At 38.2% G+C, this 14,503-nt stretch overlaps 1 long non-coding RNA gene and 1 pseudogene across 1 annotated transcript in view; both read right to left on the bottom strand.

The window, feature by feature from the left end:
• LOC144255677 (uncharacterized) overlaps positions 1 to 14,503 on the bottom strand; it is a 50,090-nt gene that overhangs the window by 923 nt on the left and 34,664 nt on the right. The gene's annotated exons all lie outside the window — the stretch shown is intronic.
• On the bottom strand, positions 3,820 to 5,490 carry LOC144255939 (CCR4-NOT transcription complex subunit 6 pseudogene; annotated as a pseudogene).

The raw sequence follows: 14,503 nt of genomic DNA, 5'->3' as shown, positions 1-14,503 counted from the left end.
TCCATAGGGGCTGTACTAATTTGTATGCCACAAACAGCATATGAGAGTTTCCTCTTCCCCACGCCCTTACCAGCGTTTAATGTTATTTGTATTCTTAATGATTGCCATTGTAACTGTGGTGAGATAGAATCTCGGTGTAGTTTTGCTTTTCCCTGATGTGTAAAGATGTTGAACATTTTCTTTGTTTGCCATCCATATTTCTTCTTTTAAGTAATGTCTATTTGATTCACTTTTCTATTTATTGATTTTTTTAATGTAGAAGTTTTTGAGCCCCCCCTTCTATGTGTGTGTATGTATGTATATATGTATGTGTGTGTGTGTGTGTGTGTGTGTGTGTGTGTGTATAATTTTTCCTAGATATTAGGCCTCTTAGAAAGTAACTGGCAAAGATTTTCTTCCATTCTGTGATTCTCTCTTCACTTTGTGAATTGCTTCCTTTGCTGTATAGTAGCTTTTAAGTTTGACTTTATTCCATTATTGATGCTTTCTCTTATTTCCTGAGCTAAAGGGTCTTATTCAGGAACTCTTTGCCTGTGCCTATATATTGAAGTATTTTCCCTATTTTTTTCTTCTAACAGTTGTAATGTTTCTGGTTTTATAATCAGGTGTTTGATCCATTTTGAGTTTACTTTACTATAAGGAGTGAGATAAGGATCTAGTTTCATTCTTCTACACATGGATATTCAGTTTTCCTAGCACTTCTTGTTAAAGAGACTGTCATTTCTCCAATGTATGTTTTTGGCACCTTTGTCAGGGATCAGATGGCTGTAGCTATGTGGGTTTGTCTCTGTGTCTTCTATTCTGTCCCACTGGTCTATAGTTTGCTTCTATGTCAGTATTTTTAAAATATTATGAAATAGTGCCATAAAAGAATATATGTAACATATGGACCATAATAGTTGCATTAACCAGGGTCCTCCAGAGAAACAGAACTAATAGGACACACACACACACACACACACACACACACACACACACACACACACAGTTGGCAAACTGCAAAACTAGGAAAGCTTATATGTTGTTCAATCTGAGTACAAAAACCTGACAAGTAGGGAGGGGCACAAATCTGTAAATCCCAGTTGAAGTCCAAAAGCCCAAGAATCAGGAGCACCAATGTCTTAAGAGAGAAGAAGATGGATGTCCCAGTCAATTCCCTTGCTGAGTCTTTTGTTCTGGTCAAGTTCTCAATAAAATCTACCTTTATTTGTATGGTTGGTCTGTACGCAGATGCTAATCTCTTCCAAAACACCTCATAGACATATATAGAAATAAAATTTCACCAGCTACCTGGGCATCCCTCAGCCCAATCGAGTTGTAATTATCCATCACAATAGTAAAGCTAGAATGCTACCAACACTGCTATACTCCTGTCCAATCCAATCTCCCTACTTTCCAAAGTAACCATTGTTGAGTTTTAGACTTATCATGTCCTTTTAAAAAATGTTTTATGAATGTATTTCTAAACAATATATTATTTTATTTTTCTCTTTTACAAACTTTATAAAAATGATGGCCCTATGTCATCTTTCTGTGACTTTTTTCATTACGATTGATTCTACATGTAGATGGATATTTGGTAAAGATTAATAGGCCTGATGCTACCAAGCATCAGTGAGAATTTAGAGTAACCTGAACTTCTGGCCATAATATAAATTAGTATACACACATTATAATAAATATATTTACTACCTCCCAGCATTTCATTTCTGATAGATTGGGTCTTAATTCCCAAGAAAGTACATGTATTAAAGGCTTGGTCCACAGCATGGTGTTATTGGGTGGTAGTGGAACCTCTGTGAGGTGGTGCCTAATGGAGGTCTTTTAGTCATTGGGGATGTGCCCTTCAAGCAGATACTGGGACCTAGCCCTTTCCTTTCTCTTTTTCCATCCTGGTCATGAATTGAGTAGCTTTGCTTTACTATATACTCCCCACAATATAACACACTACTTCACCACAGCCCCCAAAGCAAAGAGGCCCACTGATCAAGGACTTAGATCTCCAAATCCATGAGCTGAAAAAAAATCTTTGCTCCTCCTGAGTTGATGACCTCAAGTGTTCCTTATAGTGTCAGAAAGCTGCCTGCCTTATTCTCCTAAGCCCCCTTCCAGGCCTACTGTTGCATATGTGCACATTTAAGTGCTGAATGTTTTTCATAAAATTTTAAGTCATTATCCAAAATGACTCATTCTCTGTATAAAAATTGTTAATAACACTCAACAATTTTTTTCTTAATGCTCACATGGTGTCCTTTTGCTCCCCTGCCTGCAGTTGAAACAAAAGCAGTTAGCTCCCTCTGAATTCATTTGATTTTTGAGAGAAGAATGAATGAGAACAGAACATATACAATTTAACTTTGCACAGTTAAAGCTGGCTTTAATCTCAAATCTACTAGTGGCACTATGGGCAAAACACAGGGTACATATAACTTTTATCTTGGTTGACACTAAAATGACTTAGTCACTTTAAAAATGATCTGAAGAATTGCCTTAGGGAACTGTTTTGAAAACACATCTAATTCATACTGCTTCATGAATAGAAAATTACTTTTTCTTAAAAAAGGAGTGATTAAAAAACATACATAAGGAATACATAGATAACCAAAAATAATTCACGTGATAGTAGTATTCTGGGTGACAAACAGCACTGTGTAATGTCACCTAGAAGCAGTGCTTGGGTCTGGTGTACAAAGACCCAGAAACCCACCCTATGAACATATTCCAAGATATGATATTCAATGCTTCACAATGAGAAAAAAGCCACAGCTCATACAAAAGCATTTTCATAAAATTCTCACAAATGTTAAACAGTATTTAAAAAATATAAAAGAGGATGCACAGATTTTTCTCTGCATGCACAGGCAGTGCTTGGTGAGAACAAATTTAGGCAGGCACAGTGGAGATAGGACAGGAAGTGTCTCAAAGAGGAGTTAAGAAGCTGTACCTAAGCAGCTATAAGTTTATAACTTAAAAACAGTTAAAGGTTTAAAAATATGAGAATGTACATATAATCAACCATGACATTCAGTCCATAAATGCCTACAGATCACTGTTCAGCTTATCTGTCCTGGTAGAGAGAGAGTTTTTGAAAAAAATTCAGGAATTCATGAATAAGTTGCTGTTGGTCCAAGAAAACGTCGTAAGGTTTAAAGCAGACTTAGATTTAAAGAACAATTGTTCTCAATTTAAAAATAAAGTAGTACAAAAGGGCTAACAAAACCCTAACAGTGCAAATCAATGCAGAGAAAGTCTGTTGCAACTCTTTTACAAGCTGGCCTTCAGAACACAGGAAACAGAATTTAAAAAAAAATTTTAGCCTTAGTTTACAATACAATCATTTTTAAGTATAAAAATTTCATAAATCAGGTCTTCTGTGGATCATATACAATCATCAAGGCTAAATTTTATATTTTACAAACAAGTCTAAAAAAGGAGGAAGTCTGGGAGAATGGTCTCTGGATGTTACTACTGGCCTCAAAAAAGTAGTGCTACAGATTTCTGTGCAAAGAGACTATGCTGTTCAAACATTTTCCTATTTCAAGGCATGAAAATATTATACTGGATAGATGAAACAGGAAAATTTCTTGTAACAAATTAAAGATAGGTGCAAACACACCAATCCCTGTCTAGCAGTAGTATAAAGCATATTGGGCTCAGAATTTGTCTGTTGCTAGCACCTGGCTTTCATACTTTATCCTTATTTCAAATAATCAGATTGAAAATTCAAATCATCATTAAGAAATCCCTAGTGGCAATACCTCACTTCCCTATATTCAGATTTTTCACAAATTTACAAATAAAACTGAGGCTATCCTCTGTAGGTACTTGACTACCTCCTGCCAGGAAGGTGAATGCCATTAACTTGGGGCAGGAAAGGCAGTAAGAGCTCCAGTTGTGCAAAAAGTGAGAAGTGGTCGGAGGGGATAAGTGGGTGTGGGCAGCCACTGATATTATTCTCAATTAGCCAATGGTGGTCCAGAGGTCCCAGGATGCCTAAAGTGTTCAGTTGAGGTTTAGAATAGAAGATGTAGTCAATTATACCCTTGAAATCAAATGTGTAATTTGTGTAAGGCATCAGGCCACTCTCATAGGCACTCTTTAACTTGAAACCATGAGTGATCCTTCCGTTGGTCATTCCATTCTTCCAATTGAAGTTGAAGTTTATAAGACTTTCATTATATCTCAGTTCCTTAAAGTCTTTATGATTTGTTTCTACTCCACCATTGCTCAAATATTCTACAACACCAGAGTCAGGCAAAGAATTAAGATCTGCACTTAACACAAGTGGAATAGTTCTAAATTCTCCCAATGCATTGGATTTGAGACTTCGAGAAGCTTTATCAATAATGTTCTTTACTTCTGAGAGGAACATCATAGTTTGTACCAACTTTCCATCAGAGTATTCAGGGTCCCAATGCATATGAGCATTAGCCACAAGAATAAGTTGCTTTTCTGTTCAAGATGTGGCTTTCCAGATGACATTTCAATCAATTCCTTTCGAAGTTCTAGCAGTACTGCAACTCCAATGTTATCTTTTGTCATGACTCTGTTCAGCATAGCTTCAGACCCTTCTGAATTTGCCATTGCTAGCTGATTAAATTCAACAGTGTGTTTCTGAACCAAAGTAAATTTTTCAGTCTTGAAGAATATTGCACAGCCATCAACATGTTTTCTTTCTTGTTCTGACATTGTCCTAGCTCGAGATTTAGGACTAAAGAATCCATTATAACCACGTTCTTTCAGTTCTACCAGAAAAAAAAAACTGTAATATTGTTCTGTTTCAACCTCCTGAAGACTTATAATATCAGCATTGCAGCTCAAGATTTCTTGAATAATGGCCTTTTTCCTGTAGTCCCAATTTAGTGCCCATGATGGACAGTAGCCGTATAACTGCTGGGTCGCATATTTATCACAAAGAACATTATAGCACATGACAGAAAACAAGGCAGTTGGCCTTGTTCTATCTGGTTCTTGCAACATAATCCAAGATCTTGGAGGTGGTTGTTCTGTTGAAACTGACAAATTATCAAGCAAATAATTCAGTAGCCTTTTTGTTCCATCTGGTTCCTGATAGAGGTTCAATATATCTTGGGTAAGTGGATTTCCTTTTAGGCCTAAAGTCTGCAACTGAAACAGTTTTCCCAGCTCAAAAGGTAGAACTCGTAACAGGTTGTTATTTAAATGGAGCTCCCTGAGTGATACCATGTTTCTGAGTTCTGCGGGTAAACTACGGATTTTATTAGAGGACAGGTCCAGATACACCAGATTGTGAAGCTTGGCAATGTCTGAAGGAATGCGGGACAGGGAATTGTCACTCAGATGCAAAGCTGTCAAGTGAGTTAGTGACCACAAAGATGAGATTAAGCTTCTTACTTTTCCGCTTATTTCAAGCTCTGCCCAATGTGATTTCTTTCCATTTGCTGCTTGCTCAGAGGACATGATTGTGTACATCCTCCGAGGGTCAGGAGAGTCGTATTTTAATTTGGGCATGCCTCTCATTTATTAGGCATTGGATTTGATCCTCAGCACCACATAAAAATAAGTAAATAAAGGTACTGGCATCCCTCTATAACATTTTATTTTTTTCTTATTCATATTTACTTTCTTCCTCTCCAAAGTTAAATTCCAAGGCGCAAGTAAGCAAGAATATTCAGTACTAGCAATGATGAGACAATTCACCTCTTGAGGTGCGCCGCCTTCCTCCGCTGCTGCCACCGCCTCCTCCCTTTGAGTGCAGCGGGGTCTGACCTGTGGAACCACCATACCAGGACCGCCCGCTGCTGCAGCGCCACCATCGCCGCTCCTCTGCCACCTCAGCTGCTGGTCTTTGTTTCCACTCCAAGAGCTACCGCTTCAGCTGCCCGCCTCAGCCGCTCAGACGGGCCACCACTACGCCCTCCCGCCCTCTCGGCCCCCTGGCTCGTCCTCGTCGCTGGGCCCACCATCGCTGCGCCCACCGCCTTCTCCTCCGTGCCACAGATGCCACAGCCACCTACACCGACGCCTCCTCCTTCGCGCCCCCCTCTTTTTCATTGAAAGCAAACAAGCATCATGGTGGCGTCCGCCGTCCCCCAGCCAGCAAGCGCCCCGACCGCCAATAAATTTCTTAAGTCATATAATCTGCCCAGATTGAGTCAGGAGGTCATAGACAACCTAAACAGACCAATATCAATTGAGGAAATAGAAGAAACCATCAAAAGATTACCATCTAAGAAAATCCCAGGACCGGATGGGTATACAGCAGAGTTTTACAAAACCTTTAAAGAGGAACTAATACCAATACTTTTCAAGCTATTTCAGGAAATAGAAAAAGAGGGAGAACTGCCAAATTCATTCTATGAGGCCAACATCACCCTGATTCCTAAACCAGACGAAGACACCTTAAAGAAAGGAAACTACAGACCAATATCTCTAATGAACCTAAATGCAAAAATCCTCAATAAAATTCTGGTGAATCGGATTCAAAAACATATCAAAAAAATTGTGCACCATGATCAAGTAGGATTCATCCCTGGGATGCAAGGCTGGTTCAATATATGGAAACCAATAAATGTTATTCACCACATCAATAGACTTAAAAATAAGAACCATATGATCATCTCGATAGACGCAGAAAAAGCATTCGACAAAGTACAGCATCCCTTTATGTTCAAAACTCTCGAAAAACTAGGGATAACAGGAACATACCTCAACATTGTAAAAGCAATCTATGCTAAGCCCCAGGCTAGCATCATTCTGAATGGAGAAAAATTGAAGGCATTCCCTCTAAAATCTGCAACAAGACAGGGATGCCCTCTCTCACCACTTCTGTTCAACATAGTTCTCGAAACACTGGCCAGAGCAATTAGACAGATGAAGGAAATTAAAGACATAAAAATAGGAAAAGAAGAACTTAAATTATCACTATTTGCAGATGACATGATTCTATACCTAGCAGACCCAAAAGGGTCTACAAAGAAACGATTAGAGCTAATAAATGAATTCAGCAAAGTGGCAGGATATAAAATCAACACGCATAAATCAAAGGCATTCCTGTATATCAGCGACAAATCCTCTGAAATGGAAATGAGGACAACCACTCCATTCACAATATCCTCAAAAATAATAAAATACTTGGGAATCAACCTAACAAAAGAGGTAAAAGACTTATACAATGAAAACTACAGAACACTAAAGAGAGAAATTGAAGAAGATCTTAGAAGATGGAAAGATATACCCTGTTCATGGATAGGCAGAACTAACATCATCAAAATGGGGATATTACCAAAAGTTCTCTATAGGTTTAATGCAATGCCAATCAAAATCCCAACGGCATTTCTTGTAGAAATAGAGAAAGCAATCATGAAATTCATATGGAACAATAAAAGACCCCGAATAGCAAAAACAATGCTAAGCAGGAAGTGTGAATCAGGTGGTAGAGCAATACCAGACTTCAAACTATACTACAGAGCAATAGTAACAAAAACAGCATTGTACTGGTACCAAAACAGGCGGGTGGACCAATGGTACAGAATAGAGGACACAGAAACCAACCCACAAAACTACAACTTTCTTATATTTGATAAAAGGGCTAAAAGCATGCAATGGAGGAAGGATAGCATCTTCAACAAATGGTGCTGGGAAAACTGGAAATCCATATGCAACAAAATGAAACTGAACCCCTTTCTCTCGCCATGCACAAAAGTTAACTCAAAATGGATCAAGGAGCTTGATATCAAAACAGAGACACGGCATCTGATAGACGAAAAAGTTGGCTATGACCTACATACTGTGGGGTCGGGCTCCAAATTCCTCAATAGGACACCCATAGCACAAGAGTTAATGACTAGAATCAACAAATGGGACTTACTCAAACTAAAAAGGTTTTTCTCAGCAAAAGAAACAATAAGAGAGGTAAATAGGGAGCCTACATCATTGGAACAAATCTTTACTCCTCATACTTCAGATAGAGCCCTAATATCCAGAGTATACAAAGAACTCAAAAAATTAGACAATAAGATAACAAATAACACAATCAACAAATGGGCCAAGGACCTGAACAGACACTTCTCAGAGGAGGACATACAATCAATTAACAAGTACATGAAAAAATGCTCACAATCTCTAGCAGTCAGAGAAATGCAAATCAAAACCACCCTAAGATACCATCTCACTGCAGTAAGATTGGCAGCCATTATGAAGTCAAACAACAACAAGTGCTGGCGAGGATGTGGGGAAAAGGGTACACTTGTACATTGTTGGTGGGACTGCAAATTGGTGCAGCCAATTTGGAAAGCAGTGTGGAGATTTCTTGGAAAGCTGGGAATGGAACCACCATTTGACCCAGCTATTCCCCTTCTGGGTCTATTCCCTAAAGACCTAAAAAGAGCATGCTACAGGGACACTGCTACATCGATGTTCATAGCAGCACAATTCACAATAGCAAGACTGTGGAAGCAACCTAGATGCCCTTCAATGGACGAATGGATAAAGAAAATGTGGCATTTATACACAATGAAGTATTACTCTGCATTAAAAAATGATAAAATCATAGAATTTGGAGGGAAATGGATGGCATACATTTTTAGCTCCCTTATTTGTTTTAACTCATTTAACCCTAGCAACAATCTAACAACAAATCCACTGGGTAGGTGGTATTAACTTTTTTTTGTGTGTGTGTGTGTGAGAGAGAGAGAGAGAGAGAGAGAGAGAGAGAGAGAGAATATCTTTTTTGTAGATGGACACAACAAAATGCCTTTATTTATTTATTTTTTTATGTGGTGCTGAGAATGGAACTCAGGTCCAGCCTGTGCTAGGCTATCGCTCTACTGCTGAGCCACAATCACAGCCCCTTAACTTTTTCTTTTATAGATGAGGCAATCATGACATAAAGAGATTAAGAAAACTACCCAAGTTCACTCAGGCACAAGGCAGCACTTGAATACCAAGCTAGGCAATCTGATCCCCTAAGATATGTAGCTAACTGCAATGTTCTACTGCTTGGACAAAAAGATTCTTTTGTTCAACACTCATCATCTATGAAGGTGTCTGCCTGAAAGATCACTTTGATGCTATAAAATAAAAACGTAGCCTTCAGGTAAAAGCAAAGAGTCTGAAACAAAGACATACAATTTAATCTGCAAAATAGGCAGAGTGCATGGAACAATTCCCACATTAAGAGAACATTAGAGTGGCCTTGAGCATTGGTCTGTTCAGTCATGGGTACAAAGGCAAATGTTCTGAGATCTATCTTTTTGGGAAGTCAGTGAGGAAGGAGTACATCTTTGTTCATGGTGCTATAACAAAATACCTTAGATTAGACAAGAAATAAACAATACAAAGTTATTGTTCACAGTTCTGGAGGCTGGGAAGCAAAGATCAAGATACCACAGACTCAGTATCTAGAAATGCCCATTCCTCCATGGATGGCACTTTCCCCATGTGATTATGCAGTGGAAGGAGCAAGGGAGTTGACTCCAGCCCTTTATAAGGGCACAGATCTTGTTCATAAAGTTGGAGCTTTTAAGAATTAATCACATCCCAAAGGCCTCACCTCTCAAACTATTTCATTGAGCATTAGGTTCCAACATGTTAATGGTGGGGGACACAGATCATGGTAAGGTAGGTGTTAGGATATAGGGCATAAACAGTCATGCTCAATTTTCTTTTTTTTTCTTCTTCTTTGTGGTACTGAGGAACCAAACCCAGGGCCTTGTGCATGCTAGGCAATCACTCTATATTCACAGCCCAAATTTCTAGCTAGAAGTATCTTCAAAGGTCCCCTTTTACAGAGTAGTTTAGGATAGAAGTACATTCTAGCAGGGCCAGAGCTGATAGTTATATGTAGTCAGAATATTACTGGAGACCTGAATAATCAATTCATTGGTAACATGTCTTCAGGCCTTTTTATGGGTTGAATTGTGTCTCCCCAATATTTACATATTGAAGTTCTAACACCCAGTATCTGAGAATATAAATGCATTTGGATATAGAACCTCTCTTTTTTATGTAAATTTTAAAAATTTATATATAACAGCAGAATACATTACAATTCTAATTACATATATAAAGCACAATTTTTTCATATCTCTGATTGTATACATAGTATATTCACACCAATTCGTGTCTTCATACATGTACTGTGATCATCAAATTCCATCGGGTGGGCCCTAATCCACTCTGACTGCTTTCCTTATAAGAAGAGAATATGATACATGAACATACCAGAGACATGTGCCAAAATAAAAAGTCATATGAGGGCACAGTGGGAAACTGACCAACCCTAGCAAATGAAGACTGTCCCTAACTGAGGATTCAAGGTAAAAGAAACAGTCTATAACAGAGAGATGTCAGCTCTGAATCCACCTGGGTAGAGTTCATTGAAATCTAGGCAGAAACTGAGGATATACCTCAGTGGTAAGGCACTTCCCTAGCACGCATGAGGCCCTGGGTTCAATGCCAGATATCACTGAACTACCGGAAAAAAAAAAAAAAAAAGAAAGAAAGAAAAAACAAATAAAGGAATAAAATCCGGGCAAGTTACCATGGTTCCCAGACAAATGGGGAACTAGAATACTAGAAATGTTAACCTGAATGCCTAGGTACAAGCAAAATTTTTGGAACAGGTCAAAAGACAGTGTTTGACATACAATTGGTGCATATACCTAGAACAAAACCCTAGCTCTGCTACTGAGTAACTATGTGACTTCGGATATGTCTTTCATGTTTCTGAGCCTGAGATTCCTCATTGTGAGACTCCCTACCTCACCTTTAGCAGTTCAAAAATCATGGCAGGTAGTCAACAAATGGAAGCTATTTGGTGAGTTTGGATGCATGGTGCATGCCTAGGGGTCAGCCCTCAACTTCCTGATTCATTCTGCATGGCACTGGCCATGGGGGCCTAGCCTTCTAATCTCTGCCTGCCTGGAGGGAGGTTCACTTCCCCATAGGCTGTGCCAATGGGTGCAGCAGTTCAAGGCCCCTAGCTGAACAGGCTGAGGAAGTCTGGGTTGTTTTCCCTGTGCCCACATACATGGACAGTAAATCTGTCCAATAGGGTCATCTTTGAACAGAAAAATTCTAGTGTCCTCTTTAGTGCCTCCTCTAAAGCACCCTGACCCTTTAGTGCTCCTTTGAATATTGATGAGAGAAAGTCCTAGATCAGGAAATTCCAGGAATAATATGCAAGAAAAAAGTCATCATTTTAATATATGGGTGTCATTTGCCTAAAAAAATAGTTTTTGAATAATTATAAACAAATCTAAGAACAGCAAATGAGGGATGCATTTAGAACCTTTCTTTAGAGAGGCAATTAGGTTAAAATAAAGCCATTACATTGGGCCCTAATCCACTCTGACTGCTATCCTTATAAGAAGAGAATAGGATACATGAACCCACCAGGGACATGTGACAAATGGTCCAGACCACTAAAATGAAATTTAAAAGGTGTTTTTAGTTGAGTATGATTCTAGAAGAAGAGTTATTTTAAAATGGAAGCTAGACTTTAAAAGTCTTCTGAGATTCAGTCATATGAGAGAGGGGGATCTTACAATTCTTCCAACAAAAATGATTTTGTTTGCTCTTTCTGCTAAATAAGAAACTGATTTATAATATCTAGCCTTGAGAGCAGAAACTACTTTGCTATGACAAATATCACTGCTGCAGCCAAAGTTCCCCTCATTGCAAACTATTTGATAATAAGCATTTCCAGAACCACCAAGAATTGAAAAACTATGAATGCCATTTCCTGGTTGAGGGACTAGAGCAAGCTGAATGATGGGTGTCGAATCACAACAAGCATGTTCAGGGATGGAAGAGGTCTGGGCTGTTGAACTTAGTTGAGTGTTTACTCAGCACATAATGGAGGATGGCTGGACAGGGGCAGAAGAAAAGGAGCCAGGATCATGGAGGAATCAAAATCATCACCAGGAAAGCAACTACAGATGTTAAAATAGAAGGGTGAGACAAGGAAAATGGGAAGGTAGCAGTTTTAGCAGATGTGAAACTAAACCCAGGTGGGAGAGCAATGTAAAGTCAGAACTGGGGGTGAGACTGGTGCACTTGGGGCCAGGTAAATAAAGTGTATGGGGTTGAGTATCTACTGAAATCTATTTTCCAACATACATTGTCAGAAAAGGCTATCCTATGGAGAGATGCACATTTTCAACTATTGAACAAAACCATCAAAAAGTATTCTAAGTGAAATGCTCAAGTTCCATAAAAGTAAAGAAATTTAGAATTTTACTATTTATGCCTATAACACTGTTATACTGGCATGTTTTAAGTCCTAAAAAGTTTAGGACTAAAAAATTGTAACTAACTGACAAATTTAAAAAGTATCTAAAAACCAGAGGTTATAAATGGAGTATCTTTGGGCTGGGTCTAGATGTGCTTGGCCTGAACAGCATTTTTTAAAACAAACTAATTATTATTAGTGTGGAAATTCTGTTCCCTTTGCCTTCTGCCTTACATTTTCATGAGTAAGGTAGCAGTGGGCAGAGTCTCCCTCTAAGCTCTCTGCTTTCTTTCCTTGATGGGTAAGAGGTTGGCTCTGACATTCATGGGTCCTCATTTTATAACTGAGTAACGTTATTCTATTAAAAACCTGAGAACACCTTGATCTCTCTCCTTTTCACCTTTTCTCCCCTTGGAAGACAGCTCTGCAAACCTGTGATTTCTTCTGAGAGTGGTAATTAGAAAATACATTTGGCTGTAGATTCCAGCCTTGTTCTCCAATCAGCTTTATCAGTAATAATGATGACATCTAGATCTCCATCTGTCTAATTCCTATGTCACTTCTCAATTGATAATGAATACAAGAAGAGAAGAGAAAGAGTATTATTAATTGGTTCCCTCAAACTCCAAAAGCTTACCAACATGCCTACATTTAAAGATTGAGAATTTTTTTATGTAGATCAATTTCTGACTTTTGTTGAAAAATGGAAGGTCTGGCAACACTAGGATATTTGCACACATATTTGCCAAAGATGCATAATAAATGATACTTTTATATAGGGCATAAATGCTCCAATTTGCCATAGTCTTTACCACTCTATATTATCATACATCTTACACCCAGGCACTTGATTTAATCATCTCTTCCTGGCATTTAAATTTGACATTTATACTATAATCATATAAATATCCTCCTTTAGAAAACTGACCTTTTTCCAAGTTAGTGGAATTCTCATTATTGGATAGAATCATTAGCAAAAAATTTGAAAACAATTGGTGTGGAAGAGCCTGTGTATCCATCTGATTGCAAAGCTAATGTGTGGTGGCATTCTGACTCCTGACTTAGCAGTACTACAGAGTTCTGTGGTTTTATACCACTGCACTTCCAATGCCATATGGACTGAGATCATGAGAACAATATTTTTTCTGCTTTTAAGTGAGAATGTACCTGCCAGCTAAGAAAAAAACTTATAGCAAAAAAGAAAAAAGAAAATCCTCCATTTGTAGTTCGTGTTTGGGGTTCAGATATTGTACAGGTTTGTATCTCTCTGGCAAAAGCAAAATAGAGAATTGAAAAAATTATTGAACTAGTTCAAACAAAACACATGTCAAATGACCCAGGTAATTTACAGAAAAGCCAATGTTTTCTCTGAATTAGACTACTTGGAGAATTGCCCCAACCACTTGTATTACTTAGGTCATAGCAACTGAGAATGTGTTTTTACAAGTAAAACAACTGTAGTTGTACTGGCCAGGGAGGCTCATCTCACAAACATAATTTTGCTGCATCACTGTGGGCCACAATTACCTTTAATATAATTGGTTGTGGTGATAATGAAACTTATTAATTTCATGGTCCCAAAGCAATTTAATCACATTACACAGATATGATTAACATTAAATATTTTCCCAGGTTCATATTTTAAGATAGCAAAACGACTAGTTCATCAACCAGTTTCTTGGCCCAAATGACAATAGCTAGTTTCACATTTTAATTGACTGCAAGTTTGGAATTTTTAGATCTTCCTATAATCTAGAGGTCTTACAAACTGAGATTTAACTTCATTAACTATTTTCTCCTCTTTTTTTTTTGTTGTTGTTTTTGGAACATAGCATTTGCTTTCACATATCCTAGTGGGATGACTTCTAAATAAAAGCTTTCTCTCTGTGGTCTCTTTTCTGTTTGAGAAGAAATTCTCTTTTGGCTTAGCTTCTGAACATTTCTGACATGGCTCTCTCTTGAAAAGTGAAGCATCCCCCAACTCTACCCAGAATCCTAGCCACCATTATATAATTGATTTCAGAAAATAAACACGGAGTAAATATGACTCCAGATGTAAATCTAGGAACTCAGCAAGTACTACAGACTAAAGTCTTTGGCTTCATTTCTTGCTGTGAGTCAGAGCCAGGAGGTTCCCATTAAGGTGTATATGAATTGTATTATTCCACGCTGAAGTTTGTCTATAACGTAATGTTGTAAGGCAGCCAAGTTCTTCTAGCAATCTCATGTACTAATATTCAAAACGTATCAGTGTCTCATTAGATCCTTCATTTGTAAAATGCTTAATGT

The sequence above is a fragment of the Urocitellus parryii genome, chromosome 7, assembly GCF_045843805.1.
Source record: "Urocitellus parryii isolate mUroPar1 chromosome 7, mUroPar1.hap1, whole genome shotgun sequence".
Classification (NCBI taxonomy): Eukaryota; Metazoa; Chordata; class Mammalia; order Rodentia; family Sciuridae; genus Urocitellus; species Urocitellus parryii.
Note: the sequence above shows the minus strand (reverse complement) of the source record. Positions and strands in the feature narration are given on the sequence as shown.